Below are 12,614 nucleotides of genomic sequence, written 5' to 3' on the forward strand. Positions count from 1 at the left end.
GGAATTTAATGCAATAATTATTTCCATCAAATGATCTATACAAAGTGGAATTTGACCGAAGTTTCATATTTTTTAACACAAATCAACTGAAATTGTAAAGCATAAAGTCACTGAATGTAGAACCCAACTAGAAACAACAAATATCAAATTTTTTACATGATTGTATTGAATAAGACTCGCGTATATACATGTTTTCTCTATATCACACCTACATACATATCTCAGAATATTGAACACTAAATCATTAATCACTGAACCATTCATAAACAATTTCGCTAGCTTTAGATCATTAAATTAATCACAGATTTCTGAACCAATTGCAGATCATACACTCAGTCAAACTTCTGTGCCATTAAAACTAATCAATTCAACTAAGTCACCTCAATCATGATAAAGACATCATCGACAGACAACAACAAGTAAACCAAAAAACATCAAATGTAAACATCAATCATCAGATCAAACCCTAGTTTGTGTATGTGACTTCCACAAGGAATATTGACATATGTACGCGCTTACCATGCACAACACCTGCATAGATATATGTACATACTGAAAATGATTTCATAGAATACATAGACCCTTCAAAGGTGGATCCACGTATGTATCCGTATAGATCTGGAAAACTTTTGCTACACCACAATTTCACTTTCCACAACCTTTGTTGTCAATACTACAAACTTATGAATAAATCATTTAAATCATAGTATTAGAGTTTCATCAATATTAGACATTTGCAGGAGGTAAATCAATCAGGAATACATCTCAATATATTTTAGATCTTTTAGATTTGAGTCTTCTCCTTGATTCATGGTGCATACCTATTTCGGATCAAATCATTCATAGACAACTCAATACTTGCACACCTAACAATTTGATCTCCATCTCCTTATATAGCTTTAGCCATAGCCAATACCTTAGGTCAATCCCTTGGAAATGTTGTTGGTATTCTTTAACGAGATCAAATAAACATTGTTGCACACATTACTGATGAGCCTCATCATTGGGTAACTATATGGACCTTAATTCACCTCCTAGCTTAGTCAAATCAACTCTTCTCACAATTTATTACATGTTTTGATTATATTTTGTTTAATGAGATGAGTTAAAGTGAGATATTATGCCTAGTGGACTAATATGCATTGAATGCAGGTTTGAAAGAGAAAATCGAGGAATTTTGGCAAGATTAAGGTTTGAAACTCGAATGGGACAAGGGAGAGAGATTGTAGGAGGTAAATCCTCCTCATTTACTCCCTCATTCGAATATTCCTCTATTAATCACACTAGCTCGAAGTACAAGCAGCCAAGTCATGAAGATCAAAAGGCAGTCGAGCAAGTGATAGTCAAAGAGTTAGTTCATCTCAATTTTGGGAGCCGAGCCTCCCTAGATTTAAGGAAGTCATTGGGGACTTCAGTTGTATAAATAAAGAGGCCTAGAGCCTCATTAGGATTTGATTTTTTGTTGTAAAAACACTAGTTATTTTTGAGCTCCAGACTTGTGGAAGAAACTGCTATGTAATTTTCTGTTTTGATAATGAGAATGAGCTTATTCATGATCCAGTACTGAGTTAACTCAGATGGATGAAGCTCTTAGGTTAGGGCCCAACCCTAGTAGCAAAGGCTCCTCTTCTCGTATCTGTGTGTTTAGATTAGTTTCATAGATTCATGATTAAATTGTCCTTAGAAGTATTTCATTGCAGGCAGTGTAGGTTTGATTAGTTTGTTTATTAGTTTGCTTCCATGTGTTTTACTTCAGCAGTAGGTTAGAAGGGGAAAAAGAATCACAAAGCTATCAGTAGGTGTCTTGGCCTCACTTCTTCCTTTAGGGATCATGACTTGAGGAAAGGACCCCTATGTAGCCCCAAAAAGACAGATTTCTATTTTCTCATAGAATTTAGAGTTTACTGTACTTGAACCAGCATTTGATCAGTTTGAAAGTGTAGGATTTAATTACCATATCTTCCATCTTCAGTCTTACAGTAGATCTCATCAATGATTCCATTTCATTCTGCAATTTTCCTCATGCATGAAGTAGACAGCTAGCTCATTAAACTCTGTTTTTCTAGCTTATTAGAATTCTTCTTGTTTACATGATTTTTTGGAAAATATCAATGTTTGATGCAGAGCAGGTGTTTCAGAAGTAGAGAGAGATCCCATAGCAAGCAACCACCTTCCAAATTCATCCATCCATAATCATTTCTTTCTTTCACCAAGACCTTCACTAATTTCATCATTTTTCATAGAACTTCCTCCAAGCATGTTGAGGAAATCCAACCATCTCCTAACCTTGGTTTTGAGTTCTAAGTGACCTTAGGAATTTTCTCACTCCATTCCACCTATAAACCACCTTCCCTAAGCCTTCCATCACCTATAGCACCCATTGTTTTTATCTTGGATGTATCCTGTAGAAATACAGGGAATCCTGTAGGTTTCTAGTACATCCTGTAGGTTTTCCTGTAGTGGCCTGTTTTGAGGTCGAATTGTGGGAAAACCTCTAGGAAGCCACACAAGGGTACTTGAGGGTCTCCCAAACCTCCCAACCATTCTCTAACATCCCTAAGCCACCTGCCACATCACCAAAAGAGATTAGGGTTCACACTTGATTCTCCATGAAAAGACTAAAAAAGAAAAAAACATATTTATTTCAGTCCTTTACATGCAAATAGTGATGTTTGATGTTTTGAACTTCCATGCTTTAGATAGTAGCATTTCATACATGTTAGCTTGACATTCTTGTAAAGCGTAGTTTCTCAGCAATTAGTTAGAGAATGGTGTGTTTTTAGCATAGGATTTCAGTCATTTTCCTTATTGCAGTAGACAAGCTTTCTCCTAGAGTAGATTTCTCTTTCTCTCATCAGTAATCAAGCTTCTTCTGAATCCATAGAAGTCTAGCTTGAACACCTTAGTGTTCTCTCACCAGCTGAACAATGACAAAAGGTAGAACCATCACTTTTACTTGTGTATACAACATTGTCACCTCCAAGTTTGTACGAACCCCGGGTTGATAAAGTAAAGCTGGTAGCTCCAAGAGTTGCAGCATTCTTGTTGTAATACTGGTGCTCATCACTATTTGGCACCGTTGTCGGGGAGGTGTCTTAGTAATGTGTGATTACTACTTTCTTTCTTCCATTTCTGGTTTCTGATATTCTGCTATTAGTTTCATTTCTGCAAAAGTAATTTAGATTTCTTCCTTTTCCATGTTACATTGTTTTCTTTCCTTTCCATTCTGCAAGTAAGATTTCAATCAAGTAGTTAATTTTTCATTCAGTCAGTAGTTTTCATTCAGCCTACAATTTCAATTCTTCAATTACTTTCAAAGTTTGAAAAAAAAACACAAAACAACAAAAACATTTTCTTTTCATGCCTCATAGGAATAGGGATAACTTAGGGAAATTTTTGCCAAATACCCCCACTACTTCAAACAACTAACCTTCCCTCTTCTTAGGTGGTTGTGAACTGGAGGAACCCATAGGTGAGAAACCAAACATATTTGAAGAACCTATAGGGGTAGAAGAAGAAGGAGTACCCATTCCTACTACACCTATGGCTGAAAACATAAATGACAAAGGAAATAGAGAAAGAGTTGAGAGTGCCTTCTCCATCAGGGAAACCAATGGGGATACTAAGATGAAAAATATAATCCCTTCTGCCCTTCCTCATTTCCATGGCCTGACCACAGAAGACCAAGACACTTTCTTATTTGAGTTTGTTGTCATATGCCAAACCTATGGCTATACAAATGATGAAAAGAAGTTGAAACTATTTCCATCCACTCTCAAGGATGCAGCTTTGCACTGGTTCATAGGTTTACCTGGAGATAGCATCACAACTTGGGCTCAGATGTAGCAAGCCTTCAAAAACAAGTATCGATACTACTGTAGGTCTAAAGACACTAAAGAGGAAATTTTTAGGATGACCTTAGGCAATGATGAATCCCTAGATGATTATGAAGAAAGATTCTAGCTTAACTACAAAAGGGCCAGGTGCACACTTAACCCTGAGTCACTGAAGCTGGTCCTACTTAGAGGATTAAGGGAAGATCTTCTGGATACCCTACACTTGTTAGCAGGAGACAATATCTACTATTTACCCTATGAGGATATCAAGACTATCTTTAGAAACCATTACAGGGCAGCTAGGAAAAAGGGTAGGGGTAGTCAACCTATGGTCAGTCCTTCCTCTTCTAATTCATCCATCAAGGGTGAAATTGGAAATATGTTGAAGGATTTCAAGAGTGAGATATTGCAAACCCTTTCCCTACAGATGGACACTATGCACATTAAGAGAAAGCACGAGGAAGCAGAGAGAGCCTTGGTCATTTTCTGTCCTAGATGCATGAGGAGGCACCCTAGGAACAAATTTCCATTGAAATCTATTGAAATCTACTCAATCTATGAAGAAAACCACTCCACAGACAAGTGTCCTTCTCTACCTAGACTAAATTTTATATATCAAGGAGTTGAAGGGGTCACTGAGCAGTTCTGCTACATAAACCAAAGGAGACCTCATGGGCCTAGGCTATACCAACAGGGCATGCAAGCGTCATCCCATGCATATTACAACCCCAACCAGACCACATCCATACCTTCTTAGGGCCCCCCCTGCTCATCCTTCTTAGTCTACACCTCCTCCTTGGTCCTTTGCACCTCAGTATCATTCCCAGCCAGTCATTTCAACCATATGCTCTGCCACAACCTCAATGGAATGCACTGCCCTAGGGGTGGAGGTCCCCATACAACAATGTTCCAGATTTATTGCCTTCACCACCTGCCCAACCATAGATTTTACACTCTGCTCCACCTAAATAACCCCAGATGCCTGCCTAGCCAAATCTGAACCCAAACAATAGACAGGCACAATAAATATATAGTGGAGAGACATCCTATCCATCTTATGCTGTGGAAATTCAAGAAATGAACCTGAGATCTAGGGGAGTGCTTCCGGACTACCAACCTCTACCTCCACCTAGGGAGGTTGAGGAAGAAAGAGAGGAAAGTATGCTTAAAGTAAATCCACCGCCCTTTCCTGGAAGATTAACCCAACCACTCTAGCCTACCCCAGAAGATATTGAACGTTTGGGAGAATTGAAAAACCTATGTGTCAAAATTCCACTTCACCAAGCTATTATAGATGTACCTATTTACAACAATTTGATTAAGGAGAAGTGCTTCAAGCATCCAGGGAGGCGAAGAAGAGATTCCCCTACCATTAATGTCATTGGAAACTGTCCAACTTAATGTTGGGGCAAGTAATCTGGCCAAAGTATTTGGACCGTAAATGCCTTGTAGTAGATGTGCACATCAATGGCACCATTGTTCCACACACTTTGGTCGATATTGGGGCTGTCATTAATGTGATGACCAAGGACACCATGCTCAAGCTCAACCTCCAAGGTTCATTGAGAAAGACCACAACAGTTCTGCAACTTGCAGACCGCTCCATAGTGACCCCTGAGGGGATTGTGGAGGATGTGATGGTCTCCATTAATTCCTAGGAATACCCTACATATTTCCTAGTTCTCCAGCCTAAGGCTAATCTTACTGGTTACCCTCTCATCCTTGGGAGGCCCTGGTTAGCCACTACCAGTGCTTACATTAGCTGCACAGCTGGAAATATGACTATCAAGAATGGGCATATGTCCAAGCAGTTAGTCCTATACCCTCCTCCTCATCCATCTCTAGAACATGACTTACCTTTTTGGCTAGAAGAGGAGGAAGAAGATGAAGTTTATTTTGCCTAGCTATATACCTTAGAAATGACCAAGGGAGGGGGACAACATGATGAAGATGATTTGATTGAACACATTCTCCAAAGTCCAACTCCCAGTACATTTTCTTTAGAAGAAGTAGTAAAGGAAACCCATAATGACCATCAACTTGATCTATTCTTAGCCAATTCCAACCATGTCCATGTCAAAACCATAGAATTCGGCCTCGAGAGAGCTTTGAAAATCAATCCATCTCTTTCTATTCTCCAAGAAGAAAAGTTGTGCAACATGCTAAAGGAACATCTGGATTCCTTTGCTTGGAGTTACAAAGAAATGAAGGGAGTGCACCCCTCGGTGTGTACTCACCACATTTATATCAAAGAAGGTTGCAAGCCAGTCTGACAACCCCAAAGGAGGATGAATCCAGCTCTTAAAGATATAGTCAAAGAAGAACTGCAAAAGCTGCTAGATGTAGGATTCATTTACCCTATCTCAGATAGTGAGTGGGTCTCTCCTTTGGTGTTGGTTCCAAATAAAAATGGTAAGTGGAGGATTTGTGTCGATTACAGGGAGTTAAACAAAGCCACAAAGAAGGACCATTTCCCTCTACCTTTCATCAACCAAGTGCTAGATGGCCTAGCAGGGAAAACATTTTTTCTTTCCTAGATGGATTTAGAGGGTACAATCAAATACAGATTAGCCCAGAAGACCAGGATAAAGCCACCTTCACTTGTCCTTGGGGTAATTTCACCTATAGGGTCCTTCCTTTTGGCCTATGCAATGCTCCTGCCACTTTTCAGAGAGAAGTCCTGAGTATCTTTGCTGAGTTAGTCCATGATGCGGTAGAAATTTATATGGATGATTTTACACCTTATGGAGGTGATTTCCAAGAGGCTTTGTCTAACTTAGGTAAGGTGCTATATAAATGCATTGAAATGAACCTATCTCTCAGTCCCGAAAAATGTGAATTCTTGATGACTATAAGGACTGTGCTAGGTCATTCAATATCTCAACAAGGACTGCAGGTGGACCCAAACAAAATATATATCATCTAAAGGGTCCCACCTCCACAAAACTAGAGAGATGTCAGAAGTTTCCTAGGGTTAGCTGGATACTACCAAAGGTTTATAAAAGACTTTAGCAAGTTGGCTTCTCCTTTATTTGGATTGTTGGCCAAAGACTCTGAGTTTGTATGGTCAAAAAGTTGTCAAGAGGCCCTGGACACCCTGAAGGACAAGTTAACCACTACACTGATTCTCCAAGGCCCAAATTGGGCCCTTCCTTTTCATATTCATGCTGATGCCTCACACAAAGCCATAGGAGAAGCCCCAGGCTAGATAGAAGAAAATTTGCATTATGTCATTTACTTTATCAGTAAGAATCTATCAAAGGCCGAAGTGAACTACATAGTGACCGAAAAGGAGCTCCTAGCTGTTGTGCATTCATTGAAAAAATTTAGGCATTATATTACAGGTTATCAAACATTTGTACATAGTGAACATGCTGCAATCAAATATTTAATGAATAGACCTAATGTGAATGCCCAGATAATTATATGGTTACTTTTATGACAACAGTTTGATCTAACTATTGTTGATAAGCCTAGTAAGGAAAACGTTGTTGCAGATTTTTTGTCTAGATTAATTTGGCCTGCAGGTGACGAGGGAATGGTTGATGATCAGTTACGAGATGAACACTTATTCGCCATTTCATTTCTCTCTCCATGGTTTGCTGACATTGCAAACTATTTGGTATCTGCACAGTTCCCACCAAATTTGTCCTAGAAAGAGAAAAGCAAGATTGGGAGGAAGAGCACCCCCTTCACTTGGATTGGAGGAAACTTCTTCAAACTAGGCCCGGATCAAATTCTGAGAAGGTGTGTCAGGGAGGAGGAAGTATTTGACATCCTTCTGACCTGTCATGATGGGCGTTGTGGAGGTCACTTTATAGCAAAGAGTACATCATTTAAAGTGTTACAAGATGGGTATTATTGGCCCACTCTTCATCAAGATGTGAAAATATATACTAGTCAGTGTGATCGGTGCCAAAGGATGGGAAAGCCTACTCCAAGAGATGAAATTCCTCTACAACCTCAAGTGACTTTTGAGCCATTTGACAAGTGGGGCATGGATTTCATTGGACCTATTGACCATCCTTCCAAGCAAAAGAAGTATATCATTGTGTCCATTGACTATCTGACTAAGTGGGCTAAAACCAAGGAAATTAAGGTAGCAACAAAGGAGAAGGTGGCTGAGTTCTTAAGGGAGAATGTATTTTACAAATTTGGGTACCCTAGAGAACTGGTCACTGATTAAGGCAGCCAGTTTACCTCCAACATGATTGAAGACTTATTAAGCCAGCATAAGATCAAGCATAGAACCTCCACTTCCTATCACCCACAAGCTAATGGGCAAGTGGAGGTGACCAATAGAGCGTTGGAGAGCATCCTGACCAAAGTGGTTAGAAGCAATAGGAAAGATTGGGCAGATAGACTAGTTGAAGCCACCTGAGCCTATAATACCACCTACAAGACCACCATTGGATTCACACCCTATGAGATGGTCTATGGGAAAAAGGAATTTTTGTCCATTGAATTTGAGTATAATACATTGAGGATGGTACCCCAACTAGATCTAGATCTCAGTAGTGCAGAAAAAGAGAGATTGCTCTAGTTGAATGGTTTAGGTGAGTTCAGAATGCAGGCCCTCCTACACACAGAGGTAACTCAAATTCAGAGGAAGATATGGCATGATAAGAACATCAAGGATAAGCAATTTCAAGAAGGTGATTGGGCCTTGTTATATGATTCCAGATATAAAGACTTTAAGGGAAAGTTAAGGACAAGATGTTTAGGGCCTTATGTTATAGAGATATGTCATGATAATGGTTCAATGCAGATCAGAACCATAGATGCAGAGGCCATTCCTTTACTTGTTAATGGGCACAAATTGAAAGTTTACAAAAGGCCATTGTCAAAGCAAGAGTTCATTGATGGTATCAATAAAATAGTGATGGTGGTGGAGCAAGTTTCAGCTCCTACCTCATCAAGTCATTGAGAAAAGAAAAAAGAAAAATAAGGACTCAGGTGAAAACCTCCATGAGGCACCTGAGTCCCACTATTGGGTTGAAAACCTCTTGGGGCGGCCCAATGGTGTCAAAAGAAAAAAATAAAAAAATGAGAAATAAAAAGATCTATGGGTGAAAACCTCTCTTGAGGCACCAAGGACAAGCAGCTAGAATGAAAACCTCTTGGAGGCAAGCTAGTTGTTTTAAAATAATAATAATAAGAGAAAAGAAAAATCATGAAAAGTTGTTTGTAGGTCAGCAGGAGGACGATCAGAGAGCAAAGGAGAATCAAAAGGGACCTATTCCACTCATATTTTTATTCCTCCATTCATTATCCTTCATCATTCCACCATTCCTTTCATTTTTTCACTCATTTTCCTCAGTTTGCAAGGGTACTATGTTTTCTATTCCCTGTAAACCTACAGGATCCCCTGAAAACCTACAGGATGATCCTGTAGGAATTACAATGGCTTCGGAATCCTAACATGAGAAACCCTAGGGAAAGGAAATGACCTTCACATGTCAAAAAAATAAAAAACCCTACATCACAATTCCATTACCATACCTCTCTCCACCATGATCACCCCTGCATCCATCATAAAAAAAAAAAAATCAGTTTTCAAAAAATTCACAGTCTTCAAGAGAAAACACAGAGAAAAGATGAAACAGAGAGCAGAGGGGGGTAGCACCTGAATCTATTTATCATTATTCACACTCCTAGACCTCCTCTCTATCCATTTCATCATCCACAAGTCCCAACAATGGAAATTATTAAAAATTATGAGGGAGAAGCAACTATAGGACATCCTGTAGGAAATCCTATAGTAGCTTATCCCCCAGAATAAAAATCATGAGTTGCAGTAAGCTTCCAGCATGGAGATCCAAGGGTAGAAGAAGCTCCAGAGCAGCAACAACACAATCATCTTCAACACCAGGTACCTTCACATCAAGGAAATCATCAAAAGGGCAAGATATATAAAAAAAGGAGGGAGAAATAACATGCAACCAACACACAACAAGCACCTCATGTCCTCAACAAACTGCAGCAAGGTATTATCACCATAGGTAAGTATCTCGCTTCACTCTCTCATTTTCATAATGTAATCAAAAGATGTAAAGATTGTGGATGAGTTGGTTTATAAGCGAAAGGTGGCTAGTTAACTTGGCCACCTTCGTTCAGTCAGCAAGGACAAAATAGTTAGTCCCACACACGTGGCAGTAGTCAAGTCAAAGAAAAGGAGAATGAGGTCAAAAGTAGTTGAGACTATGGATGCCCAAAGTGGGAGTTGATTACGAGGAGAGGGGAATGATGATGTGGTAGTGGGGACCAATGGTCCAAAAATAGAAAATCATACCTCGGCTACCAGCACACCACCTCACTCAACTCGACCATAAGAGGAAATAAACATTGATCCCCATGCACTCATGCATTCATCTTCTCAAGGCTCACTCTAGCAAAGTCACTCTCATACCCAAGAAACCTACAGAAGAGAAAAATTTCATCTTTCTCCTGCGTAGGATTTCCTACAGGATCACACAAGAAATCCTACATGATCACACAGGAATCCTACAGGATACAGTCAGGCAGTCTACAGGATTGGAAAAGAGTAGTTTCAAAGAAGGAAACATAGGGGTTGGCTACAACAAGCACCATGAGGAGGTAGGCTCTACATTTCCTTCCATTTTTCCAAGTGAAAAGAATAGAAAAATCTCCTAGGTTGATTGAATTTGATAGTTGTGTAAGGGAATAGTTCCACAAGTATTTTAGTCCCATTTCCTCCTTCATTAAAATTTGTATCATACATCTCTGCTCCTCAAAATTCACTAGACAAAATGACAGGGGGGTTTAATAGAAGGGAGCCCATCAACACTATGAGGATTCACCAACACCCTCCTGTGCTAGAAATCTTCACAAGGCATAATTGGATGGGGTATTTTGAGAAATTAAGGGGGTATGATGATGAAGTAGCCTGAGATTTTTCTCTCTCCCTCATTCCACTGACAAGAACCCATGCCACTATTGTGGTGAGAGGCCTCTCCATAGAGCTCACCCCTGAACTCATAAGCAGAATTACCACACTTCCCCTAGGAGTGCCTTGGAGAAAGGAAGACAAGGGGGATAGCCAAACTACCAAAAAGAAATTATTTTTAGAGGGAGAGGAGCCCATTGAAGACAAGAATGGAGTAAGGAGAACAAGCCTACCATACCCTTGGAATGAGGTAAGCTACCACCTTATAAAATACATATCATGTGAAGGAAGGTATACTGTGTTTTATGGTTATCACTTTATGCTCCTTGAAGAATTTAGGTTTGGAGCAGAAATACCTCCTCACCACATGCTCAACATACCATACTTCCTTCTGAAATCACTGATAGATACAAGCATAAAGGTGCAAGAAGTAAACTACCAACAGTTAGCCCACCATGGGCTAATTAGAATCATCATAGAAGATGCCCTACAAAAGCTCAGAATTCCTATCCAATGGGAAATTTCAAAGACATGCAGACAGATGAGGATATAAAAGCCCTCACATAATTAAATTACAAATGATCCTCCACTTGCACCCAGGTATCTTATTGCCCAAGAACAAGCAATTACACATTTTGAGGATATGTTCATACTGTTAGGGGATGACAACATGAAATCTTGCCAAATGAGATGGAATACTTTGCCATATAGTTTGAAAATCAGAGAGTACCATTCTCCTCAAAGGATGAGAGAAGCACTGAACAAGAAACCCATGTACAAAAAAACCATCCAAAGGCTCAAAGTCAATTGGATTGGATTGAGACTCGGCCCACCACTGCTCTTGGGGATGTTAGAAGAAAGGAAGGAAGAAGAAGAAAGAAATCAGTGGGAGGATGTAGAAAGGAAGGCAAGATTCTATGCACAAGAAGAGGAAACCACAGCGGAACCATGGGATGTCAGGGAGGCCACTAGAGCTATGAAAGACATGGTTATTGATTGAGTTGCTCAGAGGATGAACGACGCTTTCAGTAGGGGGTGATGATGAGCCTCATCATTGGGTAACTATATGGACCTTAAGTTACCTCCTAGCTTATTCAAATCAACTCTTCTCATAATTTATTACATTTTTTAATTATATTTTTTTAAAGTGATGAGTTAAAGTGAGATATTATGCCTAGTGGACTAATATGCATTGAATGCAGGTTTGAAAGAGAAAATAGAGGAATTTTGGAAAGCTTAAGGCTTTAAGCTCGAATGGGACAAGGGATAGAGATTATATGAGGTAAATCCTCCTCATTTACTCCTCCCTCATTCGAATATTCCTCCATTAATCACACCAACTTGAAGTACAAGCAGCCAAGTCATGAAGATCAAAAGGCAGTCGAGCAAGTGATAGTCAAAGAGTTATTTCATCTCGAGTTTGGGAGCCGAGCCTCCCTAGATTTAAGGAAGTCATTGGGGACTTTAGTTGTATAAATAAAGAGGCCTAGAGCTCTAGGATTCAAATTTTTATGGTAAAAACACTATTTATTTTTGAGCTCCAGACTTGTGGAAGACACTGCTATGTAATTTTCTGTTTTGATAATGGGAATGAACTTTTTCATGATCCAGTACTAATTTAACTCAGAGGGATAAAGCTCTTAGGTTAGGGCCCAACCCTAGCAGCAAAGGATCCTCTTCTTGTATCTGTATTTTTATATTAGTTTCATAGATTCATGATTAAATTGTCCTTAGAAGTATTTCATTGCAGGCAATGTAGGTTTGATTAGTTTTTTTATTAGTTTTCTTTCATTTGTGCTTTACTTCAAAAATAGGTTAGAAGGGAAAAAAGCATCACACAGCTATGAGTAGGTGTCTTGGCCTCACTTCTT

The sequence above is a fragment of the Pinus tabuliformis genome, chromosome 3_2 (genome assembly GCF_031772625.1).
Source record: "Pinus tabuliformis cultivar Carrire ecotype Pingquan chromosome 3_2, CPIR1, whole genome shotgun sequence".
Classification (NCBI taxonomy): domain Eukaryota; kingdom Viridiplantae; phylum Streptophyta; class Pinopsida; order Pinales; family Pinaceae; genus Pinus; species Pinus tabuliformis.